Here is a 17785-nt window from a genome sequence, read left to right on the forward strand (position 1 = left end):
AGATCAAGACAATTAAAAGTCATAGGACGTACAATATTGATGTTTCACCTTCAGACAGAGAATTTTATCGCCTACATATGCTCGAAAATGATTTTTCTCTAGCGAACAGCTACTGAGCAGTCTGCAGTAAAATTTACTAAATTTGTCAGTTTTCAAAAGCTAATCAGCTCTAAAGTAGAAGTCCGGCATTAATTTGCTTTGTTGAATAATTAGATTGATATGTCTAGGAAGTTCTGTTAAAAGAACAGTGCTGTAACTGTAGCAGTTTTCACAGAAAATGGTCACTACTGAGGCATAGTCAGCCGAAACGTTTTAACTAGCGCTTATTCCTGGCTCTCCACACGGAACTACTAAGAGCGATTTGTTTTAATAGATAATTTTGAAATTAACAAAGATCAATACTTTTAATGATGTATTGGTTAACTATATAAAGCAGGAAGAACAGCCACTGTGGCAGTTGTAAAAGTAACAGAAACGCTGTGACCTTACGTTTGCTGAATTGTATGGTCAGTTAATTTTCACGCGAAAAAAAAGAAAAGAATAGAACTAGACAGGAGAAGAAAATTTGGATAAATTGTATAGCGAGTCTTGATACATAACTTTTTCGCGCCACAGAATGGTTCCGAAATCACTTCGTTAGTTTGGTTTGGTCGGTTGAAATCAACTAGCTCAAAAGTTCTTTAGCAAAATATTTCAGCAGCATTAGAAGATATTTCGTTCTTATGACTGTATCAATGTGTGTTTGGATGTTAAGCCACTTCTTCAATTACGTTTCTTAAAAGTGGGCTCACTTCATTGAGTTGCAGTTCTAATGAATACTCCACCATCGCTGGCCACAGCATCTCGCAACAAAAATGCACCGCCACTGTGATTTGCTTTTCTGCTGTTAGCACCCGTTTAGTTTATACATTATCCACTGTTCCATTGCTAAAGCCCGCTTTGAACAAGACAGATCACGATTTTTTACACAGTGATCTGTAAACTTCCACAACATAATATACACCCCCTGACACATCAGTTACTGCGCTTTCATAAGTTACAATCTGAACATTACTTGCCTATTATGGTGTTTTAACTTCTAACATGGCATGTACCAGTCATTGTAACTTTTATGTCAGACGAAAATTAAGAACTCACCAAAATCAAAATGCTGTACCAGGTTTGTAACCTATAAAATACAGGTTACTTTACGTTTTAACCTTTTGTAAACGTTACCGGTATTAGAGTGTAGCTTCGCCCTATCATCATCATCCAATTCGTTAATCAGCTGCCAAGTTTTTTTTTTTTCTGAGCTTGTCTCATTCTTCGCACTGGGTAAGAATGTGAAGTTTGAGAAATGGTTCCCCACATTTGCAATATTTGCGTGGATCGCCACCAGACACAACACAAGACGCATGTTTGATGCGGGTGTGTTCTGTTCATAGCCTGGTTAAGGTTTTTTTGTGTGTCCTGGCTTTGATATTGGTGGCCAGTTGGGACGATGGGGATTCATAACATCTAGTTTATCCGGCATTTCTCGGTCTTACGCACTGGCAGTAAGCCCGAGTGTAGTCCGTAGAAGGCAACCTAGCTCCACTGCAGAGACTGCGTAAATGCCGCCTATGACTCATTTCTACATCTTTGTAAAAAAGTAAAGAAAAATAATATGGAAAAACTCGTATGTACTTAAACACACAACTAGTTTAAAACCAATTATGATATAATAAAGGAGGGGTAGGCTACCCAAAATAAATTTGGAGTCTAAGCAAATCTTGAAAATACAAAAGAGGAGTTGCAGAAGCTAACAGACAGCACACGTACAAAAAAAAAGCTGCCCTTTGCAATTACGCATGGTTGAATAGAAGTTTTGGAGATTGAAAGGGCTTCTCCTATTAGTGGAACTTTCTTGTGATACATTTTGATGTGCTATCAACTTTATACTGTGGCACTGATGATGATAATCGGTTGTTTATTCTACTAATAAAGGCAAAATGAGTAAGCAGGTGACAGCACCTAGGCGAGGTAGTTCCGGAATCTTGAAAAGAACCTAGCAGCAAAAGCTTGATACTTGGTAGGTATACAAGCGGCAGGCGAAATACACAGCCGGATATGATGTTTGGAATGATAGAAATTGAAAAGAATTCTTTTAATGAGGCCGGTAAGATGAAAATAAATGTTTGCAATATTGTGGTAGAAACACGAAAACATGGTGATGAAAGAAAGTCATGAAAATGAGCGTCGGTGTTAATGTGTGAAGCAGCGTGCATATGTCAATGTTACTACCGTGAAGATGGCCTCACCAATGTTAGCACAGACAACGGGCGCGGTAAGAATGGTCTAGCCCCTTTTCAATGCAGTACTGGAAATCAAGAAAAAAAACTTGGACTGTACCGGAAAAGTGATGTGACACGATGCTAAGAAACATAAAGGTCATGGTTCTGAAATGAAAGGGAAATGCTTAAAGTCTGCTCAGCTGGTTAACGTGTAACCAGCTGGAGAAGCCCTGCTCACTTTTTCAGGTTGTGTAAAATTTTTGGATAGTAGTATGGTTGAGTGTCGAAACATGAAAGAGGCCTTTTTCCTGCAGTGGGTGTAGTCAGGATGATGACCAGAAGGTATTTAGCTAACCCGTATCTGCCCAAAACATTCATTTATTTAAAAGTTTGAGAACTACTACTTAGTGAAACTTCCGTTCCAAACAGAGAAAATAGGACCTGACAAAAAGTGAGTGGTAGACAGAATTTTTTGTTTTCACGAGAAGGCACCGTATGTGTCTAAAAATTCACATCTTCTGTTATTGCCCATGAACGTTTCTAATACCTTGAAAGGTTGATGTCTTATTGTAATAATTATTAATAGCCGTGCAAGCATTCGAGAGATACGCGAGCAAAAAACGTTTGTAAACTATATTGTGAGTACTGCCGTAAAGAAAAAATGATAGGAGAGGAGCCCCGTGCCATGCGATGGAAGCGCAACTACTAAAAACAACCCAAGTAGAAGTCCAAGTTAGGTGGTTGAAGAAATGCGCTTCATGTAAGCGTTAAGTAAAGGAGTGCTTCTAGCAGTGATGACGCCGTGTGATTCTCGCGCATCGAGTTCTGGCTCAGCGCTCCGAGTGCAAAACGGCACCGTTAGAGTGCCACGACCAGTTATAACCATTTGATGCACGCCAGCAGACAATAAAAACACTGCTTGAATTCACACTCAGGCCAGGCTTCACCGCGCTCTTATAAGGCACATCCACTAACCAAACACTTCAAGGTCGAGTCAGCCTTGCAATATTAATAAGAATAATTATAAATCAGTAATTGCCTTGCTGCCGCTGTACAGGAGCCAAAGATGGTCATATATCTCGCGCACCAGTTCTCATGCACCGCTGTCCCTTGAGTTCCTGATAACAGTTGCTCCTGGATATTGGTACGAAGGCGCTGCGATAAACTGCATGGTATGTAGCTGTTGTCTATCTGGGAGTAGACTTTCTCGGTAAGCGGATAAGCTGAGGTCCTAAAAGTGGCTGGAAGAGAGAAAATTCCACCAAAGTGTATGAAGTGCGCTGATTATGCTACTCTCATCTTTTTGATACGACACGTAAATTTCTCAGAGGTGTGCTTGAGCACGCTGCATTCGTCAAGCTTCATGATTGAGGCATTCGTGTTTGTTTTTAACATCCAGCGGAGCCCATCCGCACCTATGCAGTTCATAATTGCTTTACCTTTGACGTCCCTAGTGTAGCAACACGTCGACCCCGGCAGTGGCCGCAGGGATGTTGGCAAAATGACAACATCACAGCAATACGGCGTGGGTAATGCATACCCCCTGCCCCGTCTACTTAGTGAAAGCGGTCCAATGACAGGCTGTTGCAAAACAGGAATACTTATGCAACGCCAGGCACAATTTCTATTCATTTTGTAGGACGGTTGCACAACGTCGTCATACGTGACATTTCTGCCCTGAGTATGTGACCCCCAGCTTTTTTTAGGTCGTACAGAGTCCCCCGCAAGTTGAAGGCGGAAACAAGAAACGAAAAGAAACAAAAAGAAAGAAAAAGAAGCACGGCTGGGCTGTCGTCTTATCGCGCGTGGCCTCCAGTAGTCCACTCAAGAAAAATCAGCTGGACGGGTGCCAACAAGCGAAGGGACCTCACTGCGTCGTCTCCGATTCGTGCGGAGCGCAAGAGAGGAGAAGCATCGCGTGCGAGGCCCTTTGCGAGAAACGCACACATCCTGTGCTGCTGCCGCTGCTGCGCCGTTCGACAGCTGCAGCCCCCACGCGCCCCGTAGGCGCCGCTTGCTTTGCGTTTCAGGTGAGTTTCTTCTAAAAGGCATCATAACCGGCATCCCTCTCCCTTAGACTGCGTCCTGGGAGAGGGATCGCCTCCTGATGTTTATCAAGTTCCGTAAACACATCTACTACCACTCATGCATCGAATTCAACGCTAGGAAAGCTACCGATACTTCTTGTAGTAGAAGTGTTCACAACTAAAAATGGTTTCATAATTTTGCCGCCAATCGTACGATTTTTTTTCACCTTTTGAGGATGATTACTTACGCTTTGCGCCGGAAAAAAAGAAGAAATGCTGCTTCTAATACAGTTGTCAGTAGGTTGTGCATTGCTTAGCATCACTTTAATTTCGTATCATTGCATCCGCGATAAGTGGCAGTAGGCAGCAGTCGGAGTCATGCACGGAGACCGCGTTTACAACGACTGAATCCAAGCGGGATACAGGCGGACTTATATATTTTTCTCACAAAGCTTCTTGCAGCGCTTCCACAGCGCTGCACGTGATTAATGTATAACAAGTGGCTTTTCAAAAGAACTGCACCAAAGAGAGTGTATTTTTTTTTTTGGCAATGGGACATTCATGTTGATTTGAGTGACTGAGCCCGTCGAAGTGAACGAGGCTGGTAACCCGCGGAGTATGGGTGTTACTTTTCATATCCCGTGCTTATCGGCTTTGGATCGACAAGATTGGCGTCCCTCCAATGACGTGTCCTGATGCGAGTTACGTACGTCGAACACTTGCGAGGAATGTTTCAGCAAGGTAACAAATATAACCCCGAGGAAAAGAAGTGAAAACTTAAGTGCCTGTTTTTTGTTAGACATAAAATAATTAGAACTAATTGACTATGAAGTCAAGGAAAGTGTAAGAAATGCTAATAGTAGTTATTTTAATGTATATGTCAATAAAGAAAAGCCGAAGAAAAGGTCTGTACTGGAAGCAAGTTATCTGTTCGTTCTCGTTCTTTTTACTTTTACATTACAATAACTTCTAATAACATCTCCATATACTTTCCTTGCCATTATGGCTTGTTAGCTCTGTTAAAGATTGGTTGTCAGATTGAGTGCCCATGGGCACTCAATCTGACAATCATTAATATTCAAAGAGTAGCACTTATGTAAAGTTAGCATGAGTGGTGTCCGCTGACCAAATAACTATGAAGCCAAAGACTTGAACGAAGTTTGAAAAGATAGGGTCCAACACGAAGGCATCGGCTTCTAAAATCGAATGTCTTTGGGACAAAACTGGTTTTCTTGCGTTAGTTTCGTAAATGCAGTTCCTACTGGGCTTGAAAGCTACACTGTCAAGATGTCAGCCGTGCGTTTGACGCCGAAGGAAGAAATAGACCCGGATTGTATTTTTTTCTATAAGCACTGCGAAGACACTGCCTATTGACAAGGCCGGCCGTACCAATTAGGTAAAAGTTAAGGTTTTCACGAGAACGGGGAATCCACATTGGGAGTCGGTAAAGTTTATTGTTTAAGAGAGCATAAGCCTCTCCCACTGTGTGCTGTGCACACGCAGCACACCCCTCACTTTGCTGTGCTTTCGTGTGAAGCTGATAAAATTAGCGCAGTATTACTAAGCTTTCGAGATGTTCCCGCTGAGTAAATGTGAATTCCGGCAATTTGTCACAATTTTTCACCACACAAACCACTTACCATCATTCAGTATATAGTCATAACTTCATTTCTCTACAAGACTTGTAAAGTGATCGCTAAAAAACATATAGCCGAAATAAGTTTTCTTGGTTCCACTTTCACTTGAAAGTTGCGTATATTGCCTCGCCGTGCGCAAACATTTCGAAAACAAAATCATTTTTTATAATGGTTTAAATATGTCTACTTCTTTCATTCGAAGGTATGAAAAAATAGAAATAAAACACCTCAAAGAAGCCGGAAACATTCTTTTGATTGGCCACACACAAGGCTGACTTGTTCGAGCGATGACAACAAAAACACACCAAATGCTGTAACCGTCCCACGTGTCCTCTGGTGAAGGTCACACTACGTCGTACAAAGCCAAACTACCGGCTTTTCCTCTCGCTGTCTCTTAGCATTGCTGGGTCGGCCGTCAAGTGAAAGAGCGGGTGGCCATAATCGCTTCCGTGTATGATGAAATTGTGAATCGCTCGCCGACCAGGACATTTTATTCCTCGTAGCACGTACCCATTACTTTTTTTTTCAGGGTGAATCGTTGCATAGCTGGCATACCGGTGCACATCAGCGCCCGCGTGCGTCGTTTTACCTCCGTTTGGTGAGGCCAAGGTGGGTGAGGCAAAGTGATTGATATGTGGGGTTTATAACGTCTCAAAACCACAACTAAATCATGAGAGACTCCGTAGTAGAGAACTCCGAACATTTCGACTATCTTGGGTTTTTTAACGGGCACCCAGCACGTGTGCCTACAGCATTTTCACCTCCATCGAAAAAGCAGCCGTCGCAGTCGGGACTTGATCCCGTGACATGCGAATCAGCAGCTGTATTTCGCAGAAATTTAAGCCTCACCATCGTCATTGGTGTCGACATCAGCGACGTTGGTCGGGAGCGAAACATCGTCATACTTGCATGACTGAAAAATTGAGAAAGGTAAAAATGGAATAAGAAATAAAAAGAAAACTATGTGTCTGAGTAAGAAACGAACTCGGATCGGAGCCTTTGCGTTGCAAGCGGGTGTTCTATCACACAACCACCTCTCTGCCTGTGAATACAGTGGAAATAACTTCCGTTACTTGAAAATTCAGTGAAACTTTCATGCTTTACAAACACGCGTCCTGTAAACATGCTTCACAATACAACATGAATTTTTGCCGTAGTATTGCGTGGTCCAAACGTACATAACCATCGAGTGCCACATCATGGTATGTTTGCAATTGCTTCATAGTTTAGAGCCTGCCACCCAGTACAAAAGGCACACACACTACTGCACCCTTGAGGCCATGTAGTGGGTGCATAGCAAGTTCGAAAATATTTCATACACTAAGTGTTTGAAGTACGCACTAGGAACAGAATATCGCTAACACGGTCAACTCGTAAAGGTGAAGCTTAAGGGTTTCCTTATTTTTCTACGTGCGGTAACTGCAGGTACATAAAATTTCGCCAGCATCGAAGCCATCGTGAGGGTGCAACTAAACACAACACACAAGAAGAAACAGACGAGGAGAGACGCAATCTACCAACTTGGTTAATTCAAGGAAGATTCATGCATTTATACATCAACACCCTGCGCAGCGCCACCACCACATAAACCAAGAAAATTCCAAGCAGGCAAAAAAACAATTAGAATTCAGCATTGTACAGCGCTTATACGGGACCCGTATAAGCAGCGAGATATTCAAGAACTGGAAGCAGTCTAAAAAAAGGGCGGTAAGAGACATATTTCATCGTTACAATCAGAATTCCTCAACTTATTTTACTCTATATATCTTCATTGCAATTAACTCCACTTCATTCGCGTCACCGAATAGAGTCTTTGTTACTCTTGCTCAGCATCGTTTCATCCACTGTAAAACTGTCAAATAAGAAAAAATACATAAAGTGCGCCCCACAGTCATCAAGAAGCTATCCTAACTTGAATTTCAAGCCTTACTACGCTTGAAGCAATATGTTCAAGCTAGATTTTTTTACCTGTTTTATTGAAGATTAGAATTCGTTACCTGATTCTGTTCGTTCATGCCCATCGCAGAGTCTTGTAGCCCAAATCCATAACTCACATGTATGAAATACGCTTATCTGTTTGCAAATGATAATTCATTTTTTCTCTGTTTTTCCTTGTGTTGATATTTTTGCCTTAATGCTCCCGTGACGTTAATATGGCACCGGTTTGCGTTAGTTTCAGAGTTGTTAGTTATATTTTTGTATATCCTTGCATACCCACTCCTCCCATAGCGCTATTAGCGCTGCAGTATGTGTAAAAAATAAATTAATGAATGTAGGTTTCACTCACGCACTCGTCACCTGCTTCTTTAATGAAAAAAGCTTCTAGCATTTCGTGAGCCGTTATATTTATACTTCAAGTAAAACTTTTTGCACAGCAAAATCGCTGTTCACACTGTGGGCAAGCCATGCAGTCGGTCACAAGGTGACTTCTCTCATTATCATAAGAAGATTTTTCTCGTGTTCCCTGAGTAGGTCACTGAGGCAGCACCCTGTCTGGCTGATGGAGACTTGGCCGCAGGAGTGGCTAATTCCATACACGGCGTTGTTGGCACACTTCACAAAATGTTTTTCAGGATTTTTTAGGCAGCCCCCCCCCCCCTTTAGCTCCATGCATGTGGTATAAAGGTGTGGATATTCCTTGAATATAGCCAGTTGGTAGTTTGCGTCTGTCCTCGTCTGTATCTTCCTGTGTGTTGTGCTTAGTTTTGCCCTCACGATGGCTTCTATGTCAGAGCACCAAATCGCCGAACAGGAAACTCTTTTGAATTCAGCCAGTCTTTGACCTCCTTCACATTACTTGCCGATGCAGAGCTTACTTGCGTGAAGCTTTGAACCGTGCAACTGATTTATTATATTGAGCAAAGTTTCTCAATTAACTTTCTTTGAAATAAACTTTTAGATCAAGTGGACGCTGATATGCAAATTTCAGGCAATCGATCTGTGATGAGTGGTGGTAATGACTTCACACGAGGCACTTGCTTGGAAAACAAAAAAAACATCAAAGTGTGCGACAGCAATTATTGGGGCTTGAGGCATAGTGAATTTGTCTTTCCTCTAATGAAGTTGAAGAATGACATCCCTGGCCATACAGGTCAGCAGGTCGGAAAGTATTCAGAGCACACCTTGAACGATTATGAAAAAACTGCCGACACAATAGAGAGCTTTAGTAATGGGTACACAAGCTACTGTGGTGCCGCAGGCATGGGGGCGCGTGGCGTTGCGTACCAACCTATGCCCAGCCGAAATGACTTTTAGCGGCGAGCATGCAAACGCGAGCCGCACGAAAGTCACACGCGCTCGCAGCACAATAGCGTCTTGTCACGTAAGAAGTTTTTAAATATTTTTGCGAATAAAAATGTTAAAATAAACGTACATAGCGACATGAAGTGATTACTTTCAGTCATTCAATTTTAAATATATTGATAGTTGTCAACCCGATACAAAAACTTTTTGTGTGTGTGCCGCAGTTGTGACTGAAACCGCTACCGCCGATAAGAAGCCATCCAGCCGGCTGGTCATAGTCTGACAAGCGCGACAACGGAACAATGGTGTAACATGTAAATGCGCGAGCAACAAATCGAAGTGGTCCGAAGGCTCCGGGCAGCCACGTTTCTCTGCAACACCGCCGATAAGTAGCGAACGATGGCGGCCCATCTTGAAGCACCTTCAAGAGTGTCCACAGGCAGCACCTCACATACTCAGAAAAGTATCCACGTCAGGCGTGAGGTAAAACCTTGTGCTGCGCTGCTTCACCCGAGGCGAAGCAGCACAGCGCAAGGTTGTATCTTGTATGGCGGCCGATTCATGCTGTCCACGGAGGAAGGAAAAAGGTAAGGAGAGGGCATGCCCAGCCGGCGCAGGGCGTAAAAAGTGTGGCGGAAATGACATCATGGCGGCCATATTCACTAGGCACAATGGCGGCGTTGTTATGCTTACGTGTTGCGCAGTGGAGCTGGTCTAGCAATGAGCGGCCGCGGCTGGCGGCGGAATGTGTGCCTCCCCAGGTCTCGTGCTGAGCTGTGGCGGACAATATCTGTGCTCTGCGCCACGTTATTGGTTACGCAGTGTTCTCCTGGCTGTTACATTACTCTTAGCAAGGTTTACAAATCCCTTTGTCCATCACGGGGTTTCAACAGTGCGTAGAACAAGTGCATATCCATGTGTCGTGCGGCGGATGACGCGGATGAAGCAGTTAGTGTTCAGCGAAATTGCGTTGGGCACCATGACGAAGCTGAAAGACGACGAACGCCTTGCAGGTCAGTGACGGTCGAGCAGTGCTCCTGCTTGTGACAACGGACGGCGCTGTTGAGCCCAGCAAGACGCCGTGAGGACCATGTGCACATACGTAGTTTCGTGTTGTGTGTGTACAGTAACAACTTGCATGTGCGTATTAAAACACCTTTTCTGTTCCACTTGGTACACTCTCCCCCAGCATTGCATGTAATCTCAACGTAACAGCAACCACGTTCAACTGTCACTAGCACCGTGCTCAGTCACCACGGTCGCAAAATGCTGACGCCAGCGATTTTCACGCGGAACACGGACACAGTGGCAGGACGTTGCGTCGGCCGCGTGGCGGAATGCAACCGTAGAAGGTGCACGACCGATCGTGTTGTCTGTACAGTTGCTGAATTAATGACGTGAAAGCACTCGCCGTTGTCAGTGCATCTAGCGCGCGTTCTCTCGTAGTTGCTTCGTTGTCGGCGAGCTGTTACTCCCTGTTATTACTCGGATTAAGCGATTTCGCTGAAGATGTCCCGCTGGCTTGAAGTGATGAGCCCCGTTCCATTAGTTTCGGATCGTCACGACACACGCGCTGCGCAGCCCACGTGCTTTCCGAGCCGGAGAGAGAGTCGCGCCTTCTGCTTCGCATTCATATGTAAATAAGAGAGGAGAATTTGCCTAGTCAATATGGCCGACTTCCGGCTTCATCGCGGCTTCACAACGAGTGACGTCAGGGCCTCTCCTTACCTTTCGGGGAAAGACGCGGAAAAAGACGCAGCAGATGTTAAGGATTTAAAAGAGCTGTCGAAGGCATTTGAAAATTTCAAACGCGATTTCAGAAGTGAGATTCGGGAAATTAAAGAATGCATAGCCTTTTGCTCTGACACCTGCAGTGAGGTGAAAGATGTAGCCACTGATATTAAGAATATGAGAGCTGAAATGCAAGAGCTCATAAGACAAAACAGGGAATTGAAAGCGGAAAATAAGAGACTGTCACAAAAATGCGATGAGCTCGAACAATATCAGCGCCTAAACAATCTTGAGATAAAGGGTGCGCCGGTCGGGAATGATCCAGTGGATGTTGTAAGAAAGATAAGCGAAGCTGTCGGCACGGCAGTTGATCTGTCTGATATTGACGCATGCCACTGGATTCCCACTCCTAAGCCTGGTGTGAAGAAAATAATCGTTCGTTTTGTAAAAAGAACAAAACGTGACGACATACTAGCAAAATGTAGAAAGAAGAGGCTCGATAGTTCTATGCTTGGGGACGACAAAAAAACGCCCATTTTTGTAAATGAGCATTTGACGCAGAAGGGCAAGGCATTGCTTGCAGCGGCAATACAAAAAAAGAAAGAAGCCGCATGGAAATTTGTCTGGACATCCGGTGGCAAAATCCTTGCACGCAAAGATGAAGGATCGCGAGCGATACACATTGCGGATGAGACAAGCCTGGCTAAAATTAGAAATTAGATGTGACATATGTCATAACAAATTGAAAAACATTCCACTATGACTGATCTTGTAAATAACCAAAAGTATTACAGTGTTGAAGACTTTAATAGGGCATTTCAATCCGGAAAAGGCTTGTTTAAAGCATTGCATATAAATTGTAGAAGCATAAAAAAAAAGGTCGACGACATTGCTAATTTTATATGGTCTATAGCTATCGGATTTGATGTGCTAGTTTTTTCCGAGACATGGATTACTTATAAAGAAGATGCGCCGTTCTTTCCAGGCTATAGTCATGAACTTCTCTGTCGTACCCAGCAAAAAGGTGGAGGTCTTGCTATTTATTTTAAGGATACGCTTTCGAGTGAACTGCTTGATAAGTATACTGTTAGGAACGATGATGTTGAATGCATTACAATGTGTGTTGGCCCATTCATAGTAATTGGCGTATATAGGCCACCACATGGCCACAAAAAGAAATTTATTGAGTTTCTTAATGTTGTGTTATCCACAGTTCGCGGGAATACTCCTTGCATAGTTATGGGTGACATAAACATTGACCTTTGTTCCAATGATCCTTATGCCAAAGATTTTGAAACGCTCTTACTTACATATGTAAGTACAAATTTTATACGTTCACCTACTAGGATTACATCAACAAGTGCTACGCTCCTTGATATATGCGCCTCAAATTTAAGTTCACAGAATATAAAATCCGGGGTATTGGCGTATGACATAAGTGATCATATGCCCATCTTCTTTCTGGCACGAGTTACTTCTCAAATTGGTCCGAAAACAGAAACATCTTTCCACCGAATGAAAAACAACAAAACTCGGGAACATTTTTTTAAGCTAGTTCAGAACATAGATTGGACCACTGTTTATAGACAAGAAAATCCTGATGATGCTTATAACACATTCATGACGTTATTGAGTACTAGCTATGATGCGGCATTTCCACTTCAGGAGCGCTCACGTGGCAGAAATAAGAAATGCAGGAAGCCTTGGATAAATCGTGATCTTTACCGGCGCATAAAAATAAAGAATAAATTGTATCATGATTTCATCCGTTCGCGGAACACAGACGTCTTAGCTGAGTACAAGAAATACAGAAACGTTTTAAATTCAGAAATACGGAAGGCTAAACAGAACTACTATGAAAAATTATTTGAAAGCATTTACAATGACCAGAGGAAGCTATGGGAGGTCATAAATGGGCTTACGAACAGAAAAAAGGGTTGTAATAGGACACAGGACATAACAATTAATGGTATGATTTCAAGTGGTGAAAGGTTGGCCAATGTCATGAATGAACATTTCATAAATGCGGGTTCCTTTATTTTAACGGATGAAAAGCGAGATAATGCTCCAACTCCTGATAAATCTCCTTTGCCGTATTCTATTTTTCTCGCACCCACAGATCCGGTTGAAGTAGAAAGATTAATTAGAAAACTTAAAAACAATGTTGCATCAGGGATTGATGAGATAGGGTCTGTTGAGTTAAAAATGGTGTCACCATTGATATCTAATGTCTTGGCCTATATTATCAACCTCACCCTCACTAACGGTGTATTTCCAGAGCAGCTAAATGTAGCCAAAGTCACTGCAGTACATAAAGGTGGTGATATCAATACTTTAGCGAACTATCGACCTATATCCGTGCTTCCAACAATATCGAAAATATTTGAAGGGGTTATTTATGATAGACTTGCATCCTTTTTTGATAAGCACCAAATAATAACAAAAAGTCAGTATGGTTTTCAAAAAATAAATCAACAGAACAAGCTCTACTGTATATCAAAGATAAGATAATCGAAAATATGGAAAACAAAAAATATACTCTTGGGCTCTTCCTCGATCTTCAAAAGGCATTTGACTCCATACAATTCAAATCATTGATTCATAAATTATCAAGCTATGGGGTGCGTGGAGTTGCACTACAACTGTTTAAAAGTTATCTAGAAGATCGTTATCAATATGTAAAACTGAATAACACTATTTCTGCAAAGATAAAGTTGAACCAAGGAGTCCCCCAAGGGTCTATACCGGGGCCATTATTGTTCCTTGTCTATATAAATGATATTGTCGATATACCTCATTCTCCTGAACTTATAATGTACGCTGACGATACGAATGTTTTCTTTTCATCAGACAATCTAATATCGCTTGAGGTCAGTGTAAATAATTATCTAAGCAATCTTTCAAATTGGTTAAGGCAAAATGAACTGCGCTTGAATGCAAAAAAAACAACCTATATGATATTCCGACCTGTAAATAAACCTATTAGTAACATAGCTATAAAATTCAAAGGAAATTGCATCGCACATGTTAGGGAACAAAAGTTTCTTGGTGTATGGTTTCATCAGGAGGTATTAAACTGGAATACACATGTAAATCATCTGATCACCGCATTAGCGCGAATAGTTGGTTGTTTTTTTAGAACAATGCACTTAATCCCATTGAGGTTAAAAATAAGTATGTACTATGCACTCTTCCATTCTAAAGTAAGTTATGGGATGTTAGTCTGGGGAACGACATCACAAGGGAATTACCATAAGTTAATAACTATACAAAAAAAATATTGCGCTGCTTTGAAAATTACAGGGGGAATCTACAAGACTTGCGCACTGCTCCACTATTCATTAAACATTCGATACTCAGAATTGATCAATTATATCATTTTAAATTACTTCAGTTAATACAAAAGACTAAGCTATATGAAGAAAGTTGCACCGAAAGACCACACTACAGTATGCGAGAACAAAAGAAGCGAGCTCCTAGAACAAGAACCAAGTATGGAAAACAAAGTATTGCTTACCAGGTGCCTCAGGTTTTAAATACCCTTGCAGATCAATTGAACTTTAGGGCTAGTAGTGCGACTTTCAAGAAACAAATAAAGAACTTAGTCATAACCACCGGTCTACACTATCGAAACTACGTATTGGAGTCTCATGCCTCTACAAATGCTTAAATTGTTCATAAACTTATAAGTCAATTACACGAGTGTATACCACGGAATTCATTGTATCCACATGCCTCTTATGTCTGTTTTTGAGTTGTTTCATTGATATTGTTTAGTTGTGAATTATAACGAGAGTGACCTATAATTTTTTATATGTGTTATGTAAACTTCTTATGCTATTTATGTTTGAATTTTGTGTTTACAATTTCAGGTTGCTTGAAACTAATGTATTGAATATATATATTGTTTAAGCTTGCACTGTCACGGACTGCGGAGGAACAAGGGCCTTTGTCAGGCTGTTCGCCTTTAGCCCTTTGCCCCTACAGTGAGCTCTGTATCTGGCTTACTGTAAATAAAAATACTACTACTACTACTACTACTACTACTACTACTTTCTTTCCTCCGTGATGCTGTCCGAGATTCGGCGCCTTTGTGCTAAGACGTGAAGCTGGTGGCTCTGGCCAGTCTCGGCTTGGCTCGACGCGGCGGTGGGTGACGTCACGGGTAACATGATGTGCCAGGGCAGCTTATCTCCACTTAGAGGCCAGTGGTGGCAGCGTTGTTTATGGCTAGGTGCACGCTCGGCCCCAGCGCCCCAGTAATCTAGCGATGCACGTGCTTGGGGATTCGCGCATGCGCAATACGGCCACCCCAATTACGTGGGCATGCAAACCGCTTGGTTACTCAGCACTGAAACTTTCTAATATAGACATTTTCCAGAGTACTTCACACATCGGAGCCTACGTTACCGGCGCACGTGAAATTAAAGCGGTTGGCAACCATTCCTCGCGGCCGGTTCAGTGTCGTACAATCGCACGGTGCTTAGCACCGACTTGTTCAGTGTTTATTATAAACTTTATTTTGTTTTTTTTTCATTTCTTGACTAGTCGAGGTATGTGTCATATAACATATAGGTTTCTGGTAAACTGCGTAACGAAAAATTTGCGAGGCTGCGCACTGTTTCACGGGGAGAAGGGAGACCCTACCACGTGGTGGTCTGTGAGAGTAACAGCGGCACTGTCTTCGAAATTGCGTGTGCTGCGCTTATTGTGGCGTGTGATGCGCGTTGAAGTGCAGGCACGGTATTTACCCAGTCTTACGGACGTTGGAAGCGACAATATTGCGTGTGCAGTGTGAATAACAATGCATCTTGTTTGCGAGAACATTGGCGCACATTCTGTCTAACCAGGCCGGTATCAGTGAGCGCTTGATGACCAAACGTCTGGATTTGACATTTCAGCTAAGCTAAAAAGTTTATGTGATGTGATGGTCTCTGACTGCGTACACAGCACTTTGGCTGTATGCGAAGAAAAAAAACAGATTATGTGTACTGTCCGAGTTGCGAGGTACAACTACGCATGAGTGAACTCAGCGTGTTTCAGCAATGCCAACAATGCTTGTACAGTTTGTCAGGGTGACTACGCAAACCAATTTAAGCTATCGCATTCTATCGGAGATCTAGAACGTCTCAAACAGTTGGCTATAGACATTATTGTTTCTCATATCATTGTTTGCTTATCTTTCTAGCTATATTAGGGGTGAAGCTCCTTTTAGCGGGACCCGTTCGTCCCTCGTAGTCGTAGTAGTAGACGTAGTGTGTAACCAGTCTTACATTTTGACCTCCAAGGTGGTGCCGGTGAAAGATTTCTTCTGTGCGTTGTTGAACAATAAAAAACTTTCAGCGTGAGCGTCAACTAAAAGCCGAATTATCCTGTCTCTTTCCCCTTAGCAGCCATTGGCATATACATTAAGCACTATCTGACAGGAAAGGGTTGCTACGTTATACTCGCTGGACATAAGCTCCTTTGTTTCAGAAAGGCTTAGCGAGCGTTGGGCTGCAGTGCCCCGAATGCAGTGAACTAGTATATACGGTGAACTCGAGGTGGCTAAAGGTGGGAAGTAGACCCGAAGCGCAAGCCGTAAGAAAGTGTTCGTGTGCCACCTCTCATTTAGTCTTTGGAATGTCCACTGGATGGCGGCACATATGTCGAATATATGATGAAAAGATGTGAGATGGTGGTACTTGAAGTGTTGAATAGATGGACGAACGGACACACAGACAGATGCAAGGACGGACTCACGAATGGCTGCACCGATGGATAGACGTATGGACGGACGCAGGGGCGGATGTACGGATGAACGCAGGGACGGACGCACAGATGGACGTTTGGGCGCACGAACAGACGCACGCACGGACGGTCACACAGACGGACGCATGGACGGACGGAAGCAAGAACGAATGGACGGACGGATAATTCGCCCCATTCTTCATCATTCACTCCGTGGATATGCTGCCAATTTTGTTATAAAAAGAGAATGCACACCCTGAGTTTAAGTATAATATCGAAAGCAGTAAAGTGTGCAAACACTTTCTAGGCATCAGACAGAGCAAAGTAACAGCTTGTAGATTGTTAATACTGCCACATACCTTTCTTCAAGCTTTGTTATCACCATGTTACACTATGCTCAGCGCAAACCACGCCTTCGTTCTTAGAGAAGCTTCGAGGCGGATCGTTTTGTTAAGATTACGCCCACTTCGTGAATCTTTCAAATTATTCTAGAAACAACGACGCCGCTAGCGATAACACTAGAATGTTCGATGGAAGTGTTTAAATGTCGACGCGCTTCACCGCCTTTCAGTTTTGATCGACGGCCGACGCTCCGATCGCCACTATCAGTCCAAGACTGCTACTGTAGTCCGACTTTCCGTTTACGGGGCACAGTTTCGCCCAAATAAACAATTTATTATTCGACGCGCACTGCGCTCCATACGTCCACGTCACGACCCCGTGACATCTGGTGGAGATGCGGGGTATTCCATGTACCGGACGCCGCTGTCAAGCCGTGAACCCAGCCTATGCCGCGAAGACACCGATGCCAGCAACGAGCAGCGAGTTAGCCGCAGGCAACAATGTCTGCCACAGGAATATGGGCTTTTACCGCACAAGGCTCAGAAAACCAAGATGTTCACGTCGACCGCGGCGACGATGTTAGCGCCATATGCACTTGCACCACTCCTGCTACGGCAACCCAAAAAGCCGCCAACTGTCCGCGGTTTGGCACTGGTAGACCCGGAAAGCTGGATCGAAAGGTTCGACCGCGTCACCCCCTTCAATGACTGGACAGACGATGATAAGCACCGGCCTGTGTATTTCGCCTTAGAAGACGCTGCTCGGTCCACGTTCGAGAATCAAGAGCGAAGCCTTACAAAGTGGGACATCTTTCGTGCGAGGT

At 43.2% G+C, this 17785-nt stretch overlaps 1 protein-coding gene across 3 annotated transcripts in view; it reads left to right on the forward strand.

The window, feature by feature from the left end:
* Positions 1 to 3969: 3969 nt before the first annotated feature.
* Positions 3970 to 17785, forward strand: part of LOC119160987 (cytochrome P450 3A4) — a 118033-nt gene continuing 104217 nt past the window's right edge. The window contains exons 1-2 of one of the 3 annotated variants that reach the window (XM_075880281.1): positions 4131 to 4282; positions 10173 to 10240. The gene's annotated coding sequence lies outside the window, so the exon portion shown is untranslated. Of the gene's footprint in view, positions 4283 to 10172; positions 10241 to 17785 lie in introns of all 3 variants that reach the window. The other 2 variants (XM_075880282.1, XM_075880280.1) reach the window with 2 other exon arrangements.

This window comes from Rhipicephalus microplus, chromosome X, assembly GCF_043290135.1.
Source record: "Rhipicephalus microplus isolate Deutch F79 chromosome X, USDA_Rmic, whole genome shotgun sequence".
Taxonomy (NCBI): domain Eukaryota; kingdom Metazoa; phylum Arthropoda; class Arachnida; order Ixodida; family Ixodidae; genus Rhipicephalus; species Rhipicephalus microplus.